Source organism: Melanaphis sacchari, unplaced genomic scaffold (genome assembly GCF_002803265.2).
Source record: "Melanaphis sacchari strain LSU unplaced genomic scaffold, SCAv2.0 Contig15_pilon_pilon, whole genome shotgun sequence".
Taxonomy (NCBI): Eukaryota; Metazoa; Arthropoda; class Insecta; order Hemiptera; family Aphididae; genus Melanaphis; species Melanaphis sacchari.
This window is the reverse complement of record NW_020270722.1, coordinates 316,172-333,863: the sequence shown is the minus strand read 5'-3', so window position 1 is coordinate 333,863 and position 17,692 is coordinate 316,172.

Here is a 17,692-nt window from a genome sequence, read left to right as displayed (position 1 = left end):
TAACAAGAATATAATGGAAAATAAAAAATTTATATTTAAAAATTGTACGTTTACTATTAACAGTTTAATAACTATTATTTACTATCATGTATTCAGCGTCAAATATTTCCCGCGATAACGTACTATTTTATGGACAACTTATATATGACGGTTAAAAGTATAATATTTATATATTCTGTACATTCACTTACTAAACAGCAATCGAGCACACATTACATTCAAATGCATTATATTGTGCTACACTAGTCCAAAATAGAACAATATGTTTTCACATGATGCAGTTGCAAATTTACAATATATATATATATATATATATATATATAATACACGCGTGTATGACGTGGGTAATGGGTATACTGACGCAAACTATACACATAGTTTATACATACATTATATAGTGGTAAAGTTATATATATATTGCCATAAACTATGTTATACTCTGCAGTGCGTATATATATTATTATTCGTCATTGTGTACTGGTGTTAAGACAAAAGCGTTTGTATCATTCGCAATTGTGTTTAGAAAACGTAATCACACGAAGTCAAAACTCGTCGCAAGTGTATAACATTTCTTCGACGCCACTCAACCATTAAGGTGCAGAGGTACCTACCTAGTACCTACCTACCTACATATATATATATATGTATACATGCAGTGAGAAAAAACCACGGGAGACTACGCGTGTTGTTTTTCATTACTTTTTTCACATTATTATTATTATTTTTATTATTTGTCTATCCATCCGAGGGATCCTGACTAATTCGTTACAAAAGCTTTGCCTCGTCCACCCATACGCGGCGTAACGTGATAATGAGTATGTCAATGAGATTTAATGGTTCGTTTTCCGATCGGTTTATTTGCTCAGCAGTTCGAGACACATGAAGAAAGTTCAATATGCGTGACAATGAGATGCTTCAATAACCGATTTGTCACACCCGGTTTCGAGGATATGAACATTTATACGTATCGTCGACCGTGTCACCGGACGTTTATATACGTAATATGTGTAATTGAATAGCCGTGAGTGTATATTATTATATGTGTGTGCGTGTGTCGAGAAGTGATGTTTTTCGGTTAATATACATTTTTTAGAGTCTCTTTCATATGTAATGAGGGTGCATAGGTGTAATAAGACAAGTAGACACTAGATTAAATTAGATAGGTATACCCATATTAAACTATGTAACGTATCTTATATACAGTTATACGTCACAGCCTCGTGGATCTAAGTTGGTAAACCAGCTATAATAATACGTATAGACGTATATATTACAGTGATTATACCAAAGACGGATGGAGGGATTTATATGATAACAATTTTTGAACTTATTTTGCAAACGTTGTATTCTAAGCGTTAAACCTACAAGGAACCGAACAGCTTCATTAAAAATCAAACAACACGGTGAATTGGAAAGTATAGGTTTTAAAAAATAATATTTTCCATACTATGTAATTTTATATTAATAACTAACCATAATAATATACATTTAAAAAAATATTTTTGAAAAAACTTAATCGTTTTATTTTAAAATCTACTTTTTTTAAGCTCCATAATATCTGACGAAAATTTATGCATGTTTTTCGTAATTATTTAAATATTAAATTTTATGTCATAAATATTAGTTTTTTTCAGGAAATGGGTTATTAATGAAACCGTATCACAACTCAAATAAATACGTTCATTTTCACAACATTATTAAATTAGTATATCCGTGACAGTGAAAATTAAACAACAAAAATTGATACTTAAAAACTTCAATTAAAATTATAGAACCTAATACGAGTATGTTGACTGATTGATATGCAATTATTATTATTTATTTTACCGTACTACAAGAACAATAATGAATACCACAGCTGTAAGAGAGAATATTCGAGTTTATAATATTATAATTTAATATATTACATTTAGATTGCATATTTAGTATATTCATATCTGAATTAACTTAACTTAATCTAAAATTTAATACTTATGAGTTATGATTTACTCTATTAAATTAATACCACTCCACTTTAAATCTTAATAAAAGAATAACATACTCGTATTACTTAATAGTCACAAAATAATTAGTTTATAGCTATTGATTAGTATTATTTATAGATAAATAATATCTACATAAATAAACATTATACATTCAATCGTGAATAATACTTAATAATAGAAATAACTAAACTAATAAGTATTGATACCTATTTCAAATGTATATTATACTGTGTGTATAAATTATTATTTTATTATTTATAAATTATAGGTAAGTACATGTATTTTTTCTCATTCATTTGTGATGAAATCTAATTGCTGACCCACAACTGCATTGCAAAATAAAAGATATTTACATTCAACAAAACATTGAAATTATACCATTTACCAACTATAGTTATTATGTGCTAATGTTTTATTTCGTTTCATAAATACTGTAAATTATTAAAATACACTTATTAATACACAATGACGATAGTGAAATAACACAATAAAAAATTCTCCATACTAATACATTTATATTATTTACAATATTACAATCGAATTTAGTATAATAACGATACATAAATACATATAAATTATTTTTTTATTATCATAAGCAATCCATATTTATTATACTTGCAATTTATTCTAATAAACCTATAGCAAATCTGAAAATTCCATATCTCTTTTTGAAATGTCTTTAACATGTTGATTAATTGTATCAAGAAATTAAAATATTTATCATTTTTATATGGTCAGGTTTTTATATCAGTAACTCATAATTTTAATTAGATACCAAATAACATTTAAGCTTAATTTTTTTTTTTTTTTTTTATAACAAAATTCTATATTACGCCATAATATGTTTCAATTAATGAACAATAACTCTAAGTGATAATACAAAATAATACAAATAAAACAAAAGCTAGAGAAGACTTAGAGAAGAGACCTCCCATCGGAGGCACTTCAAAATCTTAAATAAGACATAGAATCAAAATCCAATCATGAGTAGATACATCTCTATCTGCAATTCCTAATATAATATCCTGTCAACATTGCTTTAATACAATATAATTATAATGTATATTATTTATTATAATCCCTATACATAATACTATATTATATTAATATATATACTTGAAATGTTCATATAGATAGTAGTTAGTCATCAACTCCGCCTTAATTTATTGAAACTTTTTAACATGCATCCATATATTAGCATAATTAATATAGGTGTACTAATTTAAGTATACAGAATTTTTCAAATGTTCTGAGATTATAATGTATTCTCGCCCATGGTCCCGCTCTACACGCATCCCTATTTCACATTATAGTGGTTTCTGTGACCTTGTAGATACTATGTACAAGTACTCAACTAAATACCTAAGTATAATATACATATATATGTTGATAAATATGTATTTATGCACTACACGCGCATGTAAGTTTTTTTTAAAAATATTCACTAAACAATTCAACGCAACTGAACTTGTGACTAGAAAAATATACTGTACAACTATATTTATCTGCGTAGTATAAAATAATATAACCTAACTTGTTGCATCTCCAGGTAAATAACATGTGTAGGTATGTAATAATATATAAATCGTGTTTTCTGTTAATTATGGTTATAGCACGGAATTATTGTAACATATCAACATAGATTATAAGTACAACTTTGAATTTGATTTTATAAAGTGTTTATTAAACAATAAATCGTTACAATGGTTATTATTTTTGTAATAAACAATAAAATTTCTTTATTGTAATAGTACCTATCTAATATTTAAAATTGTAAAATTAATTCAAATTATATGAAAAAACAAATAAACAATATGGTAGCTGGTATACAATAAGAATTTTTTTTACCAAGAATCACAGCTATATAAATAGCGCTGTATAGTGCATATTGTATATAATACATATGAAATTTAACAAATTTAATAAACGAAGTGCATATATAAATACAAATTTCAGCTTCCCGTATTTTTTGATTAAGATTATGTAAAGCACTAGACAGATCAATTGATCTGAAATAGGTACAACTCACTGTTAAATATATATATATATATATTGTGTAAAAACTATTATTGTGCTGCACATTCTTTCACAGAAATGGTTAAATACTTGTAACTTTTCCTAAATAAGAAATACTCTCTATATCTACCGACAACTATGACTATATCAATCAAAGAATTATAATTAATTGTAAAATTAATTTAAAAAAATTACTTTTAAAGTGGACATAAAATAAAATAATAATGCCAAACAATATAATATATTGGCTAGTTTGACGAGCTTTGAAGTTTTAAGTATTTTAAAATTATTAAACATTGCGTAAAATGTTTACGTAAAACATTAATATACCTAATATGTCATATTCATTAGGATACGTATGACGTGAATGTACAATATTATTATTATGCGCATAATACAATACGTAAATAAACACAAACATTTTTGACGTTGAGTTGAATAATTTTATTTTAATAATCACGAGATAGGTATTATACGCACGTACAATAAAGACAACTAATAAACACTGTACCCACCTATAATTATACTTATATAACTATAGGTAGCTACATTTTATTATCATTTACGTATATGTTAATCTCAAATTCTTGTTGGAAATATTAAATCAAAATACATAAAAAATTACTCAATACTCATCTCGTTATTATAAATAATAAATAAATATATTATTTTTTTATTTATACATTAATATGTTATAATAATTTACAAGATATAAGAACATATTATTTATTACGATGTATAGAGGAATTCACCAAACGTATTTACCTCTAATGTTTCCTTCAAAAATAAATTTATTCAGTTATTGATCTTTGAATTTTTAAATATGATTCAAGACTATAATAGATTGCATTGTAACCCTTAAAGAGTATCATGTAACGATTTAAACTTCTGCTTTTCAAATAAAAACCTCTTTCACAAATTTATATTTACCTAATTAAAAGTTCCAATAGTTTCTCAGTAGGTAAACAAAATTCTTATACTACGGATAATAATATTGTCCTTATGAATTTACAAAAATATAAAATAAATATAATAATTGAATCTGGTTCCTAATATACTATTATACTTGAAAAATGTTTACAGATTATGCATATTGATTGATTACTAAAATGTTCAAATTACTATACCTCCCATATATTTCAAACTCATTAACATGAAATTATTATACTTAATATTATTAACCACAAGGTTAAATAACATAAAAACTACTTGTTCAAATTTTAAATATAATACGACAAAATATTTCAGAAAAATTATATGTTAAATAATTTACTATAGAAAAGGAGAGGCTTTTATTTGAAAATTATACGTTCTTACATCCTTAAGACATTCCTTATTAATAGAAAAAAATGTTTAAGAATTTGAAACAAGGGCGCTCATAGGGGGGGGGGGCAAGGGAGGGATATGTCCCCCGTGGAAAATGTTGAAAAATTGTTTATACAAGATCTACAATGAGTGAAGATAGACTTGATGAGTTATGCATGATAAGCGTACATAGGGAAAAAATTTATGATAAAATGAATGGATACATACAACAAGTAATAAATATATTTGATGTTAAAAAAAAATTTACAATTTTTATTTGTAAATTAATATTTTGATAAATTTATGTTATTAATCAAATAAAAATTCAATAAATAACTTTTATGGTTAATTGGTTTATTAATTATTATTTCATAATCTTCCAGTTTGATATATAAAATAAAATAGTATAATGTTAAATTGTAAACTCCTTCCTATTGTAATAACACAAAAAAGGTGAAACAAATGTTTAAATATAAAAATATTAAAAGTATTATAAAAGGTATAAGTATATGATATGGCCGGACTGACACAAGGAACACAAGCCTTGTATGTAAGTCCGGTACTAATAAATATTGAATGTACTTGTTCTCGCGTTATTACCTTCCTCCTGTTCTTCGGAGGGTTCTCGAGGTCGTGATTTGAGAATATGATCAAATACACCGTTACGTAAATTAGATGGTAAAAAAATCCGTACCAACAATAAGTATTTTGAGCATGTACCTTACCTGGTTCGCCGCAGTGAATACCTGTAGTACGTTCCTCAGAGATAGATGCAAGGTGACACAAGTTACGTTACGACTTAAGAAAAACTTAAGTTTAAATAAGAAAACAACACTGATTTAACTTATAAAAAAAGAAGTTAAGCTGTCGCTCGCAGAATCTTGTGGTGTGATGTATGGTGGTTTTTGGATAGAGCTCTTGCTCGCTTGTCTGGTGCGCCTGCACTTGTAATTTTGTCGGTGCTCATGCACTCGATAGTTTGGCTGGTGCTCATGCACTGACGAGAGAAGACGACGTGGTCAAGACAGCCAGGGTCCCCGACAACGGAGAGCCTCATTGGACCATTCCTTGTCTTTGGCGGCACACGAAAATAGGTCAAACGCTTTGTGCCATATGGTCGCAATAGCGTTTGGGTTCCTACGTGGCCAAACAATGTAGATCGTCTCTCTCATCAGTGATCAATAGGGATTATTGGTTTTTATTGACAACTTGACCGTTACTTTATTTAATGAAATGATAAAATTTACAATAAATTATGATGTGTGAGCATATCATTACACTATCTCATGGACATAATTAAAATTTTGTCCTCCCCCCTTGAGATTTTTTTATGGACGCTCTTGATTTGAAAATATGATTTTTAAGTATATTTAAAAAATTTAAAAATCAGTTTTAAATAATTATGTATTATAAAAAAGGAAAATAAGTGAGCATGCTATGTGAATCTTCCTAGTGTTTCACGACTTACACTTAATATTAAATATATATAGATACCCACAATTATTCAATAATAAAAATTATATAAATTTCAACCTCTTGACCCGGTAAATATCAATAAAACGTCAAATTCTAGTTTATACATGTATATAATATATATTTATTATTGACTTAAAGTGTGTGCGTTTATGTGTCTGTCAGTATAGTTGGTATAATACTATGTATATTTACATTTACAATTATAATAATGTTCGTTTAATCGGTGTTTTCTCACGCGGCTATAAACGACGTACCCTTGCAACGATTGCTACTTAGACGGTAGTGCGATGGGCCCGTAGGCGGCACAGTTGTCTGCTAATTTCTTCTCATAAAATTTAATAATGTGACGTACACACCATACACAAATCACGTACAGCGGAACACGCATTGCAATGCACGCCATCCAACCGAGGTGAACTTACCGGCGGCATGTTTTATTTTATTACTGTTTACTTTTCAACAGTGTTCATTGTATGCAGACATGCGGCATGTATAACTAATATCAGCCTATACGCGTTTTAAAAAATATATTATATTAAATTAATATAAATTATTATAATATTACAATATACCTATAATATACGTTATAACTACAGGCATCGTGACACAACTCATGAAGTCAATGTCAAAATAAAGATTTATTGTAGTATATTATAAGTTATAACATTGGACTTGTATGTTGACATTAATTTCAGGTCACCAACAATAACTGCAATAATTTAACAGGAAATTAAAATAAGTATATATTGAGATATAAAATAATATAAATTTGAATTTATTAAGATTAAGTGACACAAAAAATATGATTTATATGAAAGTACAAGTATTCTAAATGTTTACTACCAAATTATTTATTTAAAGTCAATACCAGGTATAGAAAAAAAAAACCAGGTCAAATATTATGTGTATAATTATAAATTATAATCATAAATAGGTGAACAAGTGGATACCCATTTTCGAGTAAATAAATAACTCAAAAAGAGTCAAAATTATATTGTACTTGAAAAAATAAAATAATAAGTATTTTAATTTCTCAGGCACACGTGTCACGAATTTACCATCCCTGGACCATACTATATATTATGAATTTTTAGTATGTTTTTTAATATATTAAGTATCTTCAATAAACAATTATATACGAAAATTTAGCTTTCAAGGAAATAGCTTTGCTGTTTATAATTTAAAAGATCAACTATATAATTTTATTTTTTATATTATTTTGAACATTAAATTAAAAACAATTTTCTAATAGCTAATACATATTATACGAGCTACATGCTATAATATGTAATATAGTAATGCTAAAAAAAAAATTAATTAAAAATTAAGTACATTTTCAATTTTAATGGATAATAATCTTTAGATTATAATATTTATACTACATATTAATTATATATTTCGAAAATTGTTCATGATATCACCGTGTTTCCATTAAACAGAAGTTGCCCAACCACATTTACCTACTATTCTATTATATTGACTACCTCATAATACCTATATTTTTATAATTTATATATTATGTATGCGCATGATATAGATTATTGATAAAAAATGTAATAGGTAACCTATACAATTCTATAATACTGTTATAGATACAACACGCACGCAGCACGGTATTCTAATAACATTATATTATAAACATATTATTATTAAATCATAGACACCTAATAAGGTTTTATAACTACGTTTTTTAGGACATAAACACATATATAAACAATACAAGTAGATGGTAATATTATATTAATTTCATCGTGTGTTTTTAATTTAATACCCATTGACAACTTTAGATTTTAGCTAAATTTTCTGTACTGGTATCTATATAATAATATACTATAGATAGCATTCTGTATGATTCTTTAGCTTCTTCTTTACTTGTAAATAGGTATAAGTATTAAAGTTAACAAAAGTATCGACTTTAAAAAATATATAATTAATTTATGTTTATTAGGTAGGTACAAAACAACATTTTTGAAAAATAAATAAATATCTTTTATAATTATCTTCATTACTTTATTTAAGGTTTTTTTGTTATTCTTAATGAAAATATACATTTTTATTTACTATTTTAAAGTAGAATATTGATTTTTAAACATTTTTAACGAGAAGTTAATAGTAGATTAAAGTTCAAACTTTAAAGTCTATTGAGCGGAGTAGTAAACCAACATTTTGCAAGTGACTCCAATTCTTCAATCAAGATGATCGAAATTCGAAGTTTAAGTGCTTATATATCTATACAATATACACATATAGAATTATGCTAACGTATAATACAGCCATCGGAATGATTAAAAAAATTAACGTTATGATTAAAGGCTATTATGTTACTTTTGCATTAAAATATATTATATTAAAAATATTTTTATGGCCCCCGAAAATTTTTAAAATTTCCAACTTAAACCTTTAAAAATATTAATTCGTGACCTCTGATAAAGGCATAGCGAACACAAAAAAACACGTGTTGACCTAACCTGTATTAAATATGCGCGTTTATAATAATATTGAGTTCCATATTAGCCTCGGTCCGAGAAATAATTATAATGATCATGAGAACAATAATAATAATAATATACTCTTGCTTATTGGAACCACTATATATATATACATTATACATATACACGTTATATGTATTTATAGTGTGCGCATAACCGCATCGCCGTATATATTATGTAGTATGTACCTTATACTACCTCCTACCACCCATATTATATTATTATATATTCATTTTTTCATCGATTTGTAATATTCAACACGCGTTTAATAGGTATAGCTAATCGGAATTGACTGTTCTATACACCTAACCGGCCACGGGTGCAGCGCGTTTATTAAATATGAAATAACCCGTTTGGACATATAAATTTGTGTTGCCCCGGTATTCCAAAAAAACCGACCGTAACACAGGTAGCCACGAAATTTCGTGTGTGTGTGAACTGTGAAGAACTACCGCGGCGGCGGCGGTGGCGGATACCTCCTCGCGGCTATCGTGGCGTTCGTATAATATAGTATAATATATTACGCGTATTATACATATATATTGATATCATCTCCCGTACGACGACGGTTCATATATTCACGCGGACGTAGACAAGCGGGTGGAATATTGCGTGCTTTGAAACGACAACGTCGTCGTCGACGATAATATTATTATTATATGTTGTATATGCGTGTGCATTATTTATTTAACCATGTGTATGTGTGTGTGTTAGAGAGTGGTTTATATGCATTTAATGCGTATTGTCGGTACACCACTCTCACGGAACATACAATATAGAATATTATATACCTGGGTATAAATACGAAACATTATTATTGCCGTAGTCGCGCCGAACAAACCATTCCGTCCGGCTTGTTTTATTATTATTAGTTTATAAATGTATTTTTTCGTTTATCAAACAATATACCTATATTATACACGATAATATAGGAAATATCGTCGGCGGACCAGCAACCCTTGGGCCCCGCTTGCAGGATATATACGCGTCAGATGTTATTATCGAGTATAGGTACCTTGCCGCGGGACGCCTCCGCCTCGAAGTAATAACCTGCAGACACGCGGGGGCGAATATCGTAATATTTTATTATTATTTAATTCTCGGGTACTTATCGAGTTTTGTTTGAATAGCTGTTGCTGCTGCTGTTGTTGTTGTCGATAAACGTGTGAGAGACGCGGGCTAAATATTTCTGAATAAAAGAATACCCCAGAAATATAAACGGATGAAAAAATCATTTTCAAGCCCAAACGTGTAATTTACTCATTAACCCATTCCGACATTCGCCCTGTAGGCCCGTACACATGGAAAATATGGCGGTTAAACGTTTTTTTTTCTTTTCTATTTTAACTTTATTATTATACCTACCTATATTATATGCGTTTTGTGTGAAAACGATTCACGGTTTAATCAACCGTTTACGCACGATAATATACCTCGGCCACGACTGAACTAATATACGTACTTATATGGTATATGTATTGATATGTACCCTCAACCTACTTAATTCAAACTTTCACAATATATATTATAGTATGTATGAAATTAAACGTAAGTCACCGCAAACGACAGATAAATATTACGCGATTTTACGAGTTTTGTGGTGTTTTTAATTTTTTTTTTCACACAGATGATCTACATTATATTAAGTCAAACCCCAAACTTCGGTATATTGCGCGTAAGATGCGTTATCGAACACCCCTGAAAACCAATTACAAATATTATTAATATAAGATTCAACTATAAGATGCTACTGTTAATTGAGTATACTCATTGAAATATTGCTGTGGTATAAAATCTTGACTAGGTTTGACAATATCACGTATATTATGCAGCAGTGTAAACATCTGAAAAACAGTATAATGATAGAATAAATACGTGTTTGTTCAACTGACGTAAAATATAATATCATATTGCTACTTAGATACTCACCGTGCGGCAGCGTTTTAAACTCATACCGACGAATAAAGTACCTACCTACTATTTATATGTACAGCCGTGATCCTAGTGAAAATCGCACTTTTACGGCTTCGACAGGTATTTTTCATATCCAAGTGAAGTGCGCTCACACGTTCAGTTAACGATCTAATGCACATTAAGCAGTGAATAGTCGTGTAAAGCATTATATAGACAATTTTGTTGTGTATTCGTGTATATATGACATTTTACATTGGAAAAAAATGCATACTCAATAATTATTATACAAATTTCTTCCGATATAACTATTTATATAACATTTAAATTTTTTATGTCTAATATTAACTTAATAAAATATCAAGATTTCATTCATAAGTAAAAGGTAGATTTTTTAATATTTATACTAGTTATTACTTATTTTAGAGTAGTATGTGCATAATAGTAATATATATTATTTAAATTATTTTTTTTACATGTATTATCAATAATTGTATTTTTCATTCATCTGAACTAATTATTCAAATAACTCTGGTTTCAATACTGAAAAAGTCGTCTGTAAATTAAAACTACTTTTAAATATCGTTGAATTTATACACATTGACATTTCAATAGAAATATTCATTGATTAATGCTTTTTTATAAATTGATCACGTTACATTATGTTAATTTTGGGAAATAGTATAAACTTCTTCTTTAAACTTGTTTATTTTATGTCAATATTTTTATTTTTCATCAAATAAAAGTATAGAAATGTTTATACAATCTTTGATGTTATTATTGGATTTAAAAATAATGATATGGTATATAATATGGCAATATATGGTTGTTCAGATGATTTGGTTAGACGCCTAAATTTAAAAAGTTTACTATACACACTGCTATAATAAGTAATAGTTTTTCTAATAAGTGCGTTATAACATAATGTGATGCATTGTAATTATTATAATAATTTTAATCATTATTGTTAACGCCCAAGCAAGCAATGCAAAACTCGCCTGCCGGGGACGTGAATTCAGCCTGCTTTACCTTGATAGTTGATACATAATATTATGATCAGTATATTAATGTAATATAATGTAAATTATATACGAGCCAGTTGTATCTGGTCATTATATCGAGTGCCTATAATATAATATGTGTATAATGTTATGTGTTCACGAACCGGAAATAAGGACGTTACTTTTTGACTTAACCGTTCATATTTTTCCATCCGGCATTACTTTAGCATTTTATTGGTTCTGCCATAATAATGAATAATAGATACACGTATAATATGTTTATATAGGTGCACAATAAGAATAAAATATACGTGACACTATAGGCGAAACTAGAGATTTTTATTAGACTGGGCCACTTTTCCTGATCAATTCCGATACGTATTTATAAACTGTGGGAAAAGAAGTTGAAAAATTCTTAGTATTATTTTTTTTTTTTAATTAATTTGTTGTATTTATACACACTTTTATATATTTGTGTTAAATATCTACGAATTTTTATTTAAAAATAAAAGTAATAATGTATATATTATATATATATATAAATGAGTACTTACAGTTCTATATTTTTTTCTGTTTAAAGTAGAAATCTGAATTTCTTTGATTCAACATATTATCTATGTGCTATTATATTTATATAGCATTCTACATTTTTATATTTAAAATTTACTAAAATTCAATTAACAAAATTTACTTTTTTAAAGTGATAAAATTAATGAATTTTAATATTATTTAAATCAAGAGAATACTTTAAAAATATCAGAGAATATTTATAAAACTAAACGAAGATAAAATGGAACTATTTTTTAAATATTTTCGATTACTTTATTGACGTCAATATTTTTTGCCATGATATATCTCAATATATGGAAGTAAAAATTGCCTATTGATGTTCTTGGTCATAGTGGTACAATAAATTTAGTTTTAACATGTATACCCTGTATTACTTGCACTATTATAATCGAAACCATAAATTTAAGACGAGCGAAAAAATAGTCTGAATAACAAATTATAAATAAAACACCATAATATTATTTGTATGTTCAACTTTATATTACGTTTTCAAAAAATAAAAACAATGTTTAGAACTTTAGATACTTCTAAAAATAATTCCAACTAAATTATAATTGATTATTTTTTTACTAAGAAACAAATCATTATATTTATTTTTACTTATTTTCAAATACATTTTCTTGTACAATATGTGATATTATTATATATTATTATTTATTTATTACATATTACATATTATCATGTTTATTTAATATATTAATTGTACTATAAATATTAGTAAAGAGCGAGATTTGCCTGGACCAAGGCCCAGTTGGCCCAAGCCGTAGTTCTGCCTATGCGTGATACTATATGCACTTATAAAACTCCACTCACATACTTAATGTGTGATATATTACTTACATTTTCGAATCGTCTATAGATTATATTATAGAGATGCGAACATTAATAATTTACATGCTATAATTGTTATGATACGATGTTAATAATCATTAATTTTTAAATGAATTATACGCCCGAAATAAATATTACTGTTCTATACAACAAATATTTTAATGCTTAAATATTTTTAATATAAGAATATAAATAAATGTGATTGCAGAAATGACAAAAGTTTAATATAATGTAATAAAAAATAATTGTTATTTTTAGCCTCTTAATTTAAATTTAAAACTTTTTGACCTGTCACTCAGATATTCGATCATATTATATGATACTTAATAGTTTACTATACAAACTCAGATTTCTCCCCAATCCTTATTATCCTAATATTCAACCTGTTCTTAACAATTAATCTTTTAAAATCTATTTTAATAATATCTGTTTTGAATATCATTCTAATTTTTATTAACTTTAGATTTCTGCAACGAAATATTTTAGCATCCATACTCTACAATTACAAAATTTTTACTTCGAATATTCTAAACAATAATATCACAATTCTTGGTTTTCTTTTCCGATTGTCTGATGGTCCAAAGAACTTTTAACTTAATTATTATACATACACACATTTGAAAAATTAAAAGCAATACTTGAACGTTTTGAATTCAAATTTTAGAGAATTTACTAAAATATTATTACTTATATATACATACGTACCTATATTTGTAGACTATTATCAATAGATATTTCATAGAAATATCTACAGTGATTATGTAACTTGACAGTTACACTTAGACAGATTACCTACACAGTAATCTATTAACTATTGAAACTACATTTACTCTTGTAATGGGTAAATGTTTTGGGTGGAATTATAATTGTTTATAGAAATATATATAAATAGTTGTACTTATTTTAATCTCTATTAAAATCTTAAAATAATGAATAAACGATTCAATATAACGTACTTACTCCATATAAACCTATTGTATTATAATAATATATGAATATATAAACATAACAAATTTCATAAAAATCGTTTAATGTCTCACACCTAATAACATACATAACTAAAAAGTTTTAAATATTAATACTAATTTATTTATGACAAATATTATATTAAAAACAAAATACAGTTAAATTATATGAAAGTATTTTTGAATATCTCTTTGTAATTTCGTGTTATATATTAAGATACCCTTAAGAGTTAAGGACACTCATTAGTAATTAGAAATAATTTCATAATGATTCCTATCATTATATTTAATTTGATATAATAATAGGTATTACAGTTATATTTTTTCACATATTGTACACTTTTTAATCATTTAAATGTGCCATATTGTTGTTATGTTTACAATCTATAATAAATATTGTACCGCTAACATCATATAGGTTTCATCGTCTTATGATTCCTCAATTATCTCAGTCTTAACATTTTAAAATATAATATGTTTATGAAAATGTTTAAATCACAAATAGTTTTAGAATAATGTTGTGAATGGATAAGTCTGCATAATATACTATTGACAATTAACATACTGATTACTCTTATTTAGTATGCAAAAATGTAGTGCCAAAAAAATGTAAATATTGTAATAATATAATGATTTGGGCATTAACTTTCTGCGATTGTTAACTAGCCATAACGTATTGAATTTTTACGGTTCGTTCTTATTTCATAAATCACCATGGCGCGTCTAGTTACTGTAATTGAACCGTCCAATTAGAGAATATTAAAATGATTTTTTTCGGAGAACAATTTTTCTATTTTTTTTTTAGTATTATATTATGTTTATATTACTCATACTGATTGACAGCTAATTTTTTTAGCAAGTAATTTACACAACAATCATAGTCTTCAATAAATTATTATAATTGTATTTTTATTTTTTGTTCTGGTCGTTGGTTTATTGTACCTACAGGTAATTTGATATGATATATATTTGTAAAATTTCATATGGCATACCTATTTGAAATATTACGGAAACTTTAACAGAATTAAATACAAAGATCCTACAATATGCTCACTAAGAAAAAAAGGTTTAAATCAATATATGATTAGTAATAACATAAAAAAATAACTAAAACTTAATCGAAGCAAAATAATTTAACATTGTATTTTTGAATTGAAAACCGTGCTTACTTAATATTCAGGAATTATTATTCATAATATTTAAACTTAAAAAAAATCCATTTATCATAATACTTTTTATGCACTAAGAATACTAATAGTTATATATTATAATATTAAATATTAAAAATACAATATAAATTACATTTGAGTTCTTAAATACATAAAGTACAATATAGGTACCTATTCAAACATTGTTTGTAATTTATATATATTACAAAGAAGTAATGGGCGCTTTATTTTTCAAGCTTTTATCTGAAAAAAAAATGCATAACAAAATATATTACACACTTGTAATTTATGCATAAAATAACTTAGAAAGTTGTATTTATATATTATATATATATAACATTTACACAATAATAAATAATATTGAAAAATTAGTTTTATCTTATTCTATTGTTAGAGATATTTTTTTAAATGATATAAAAATATCATAAATAATCGATTACATATTTCTAAAAAACAGAATATGTATTTATTATTAAAAGAAAAAATAGAAACAAGTATGCTTAATGAATTATCTTATACATAAAATGGCCATTTGAACTTATACACGGGATATAAAGATTGAGGGTAGAGTGTATAACATAAAGTGCCCATTTATTATCCTTAATAGACATTTTTCCTTCAAAAAAAAACTTAATATTATCAATAAGTTTAAAATTTCGTTTTAAAAATATAATCGTCTCAGATATGGTTATTGATTTAATTATAAACGAGTTCAAAACCTTCGTGTTAGTAAAAATATATCTCGAGTTAATCAATAAATATTTTTATTTTTTTGATATAGAAACTAAAATTTTTTATATTTTATTGACAATAAATAATTGTGATTTTATAACACAATGCATTTTTTTAAGAGAGATATTATTTTCGAGACCTGTTCAATTGTTTGAGTTGAATACTCTGCAATCAACAAAATCTGCACAAGTATATAATAGTTCTTTTCAACGACTACGCTGTCTTAAACATATACAAAGTAGTTTCAAATTGAATAACTAGCAATTTAAGTAGATATGCAGTATGCACGGTTTAAAACACGGAATGCTATATTAGATTTCGTTGTATACCAATGAGTACCTAAATGTACCTAATATAATTACTATTATTCGATCTATTCATAATAATATTATAATAGTAATATATACCAATACCATGTTATTAAGTATATATGTATAGGTAATATTTTATTATTATAGAGGGCACGGCGTGGTCGCCCAATAACGGTCAATCGCGGGGCCGTTCCAAATTGATTTTACATTGACGGATGGTCCGCAGTTTATCACCGATCACCTCCTAATAAGGGTGTCCGTGCAAGTTGTATATCATTTTTCAGTTCGATCCACATATATATAAAAAAAAAAAAAAAAAAAAAAACGTTTAACCCGACTTCACCCATCTACGTTCACCGCACACTACTCGATAATATAATATAGTTAGATGCGTCCCTATACTATACATACGGTTATGTACGTGCATCTGTGTGCATTGGATCTACTTGTAACTAACTACTGTCGTGTGGAAAGAGAGAGAAAAAACCTATACAAACAAACGAATTCCAATACGAAGTGCATAATAATAGTAATAACGATAAACACAGTTGCGCGTACTTACGATACGTAGATAGATACTATATACTTACCTATACGCGCGCCCGTCGTTATTAATGTTAATACGCTGTCAGGTGCACGTCGCGGACCAAGAGGGCAGATAGATTCTCCCGGTGGACATAATATAATATACACTGCAGCTCGCACCGCAGCCGCGTGCCCACATATTAATAATAATATAATATGCCGTGATATATATATATACATGTACCGCATATACCTTATACCGTGTATATGTGCGTATCCGCGACTGCGACGCGTATCCTATACATTTATATTATTATCATAACGACGTCCGTGATGATGCTTATGAGGTTTCTCTCTCGGGTTCTGCTGTAGCTATACGGTGTATTATAATAATAATAATAATAAT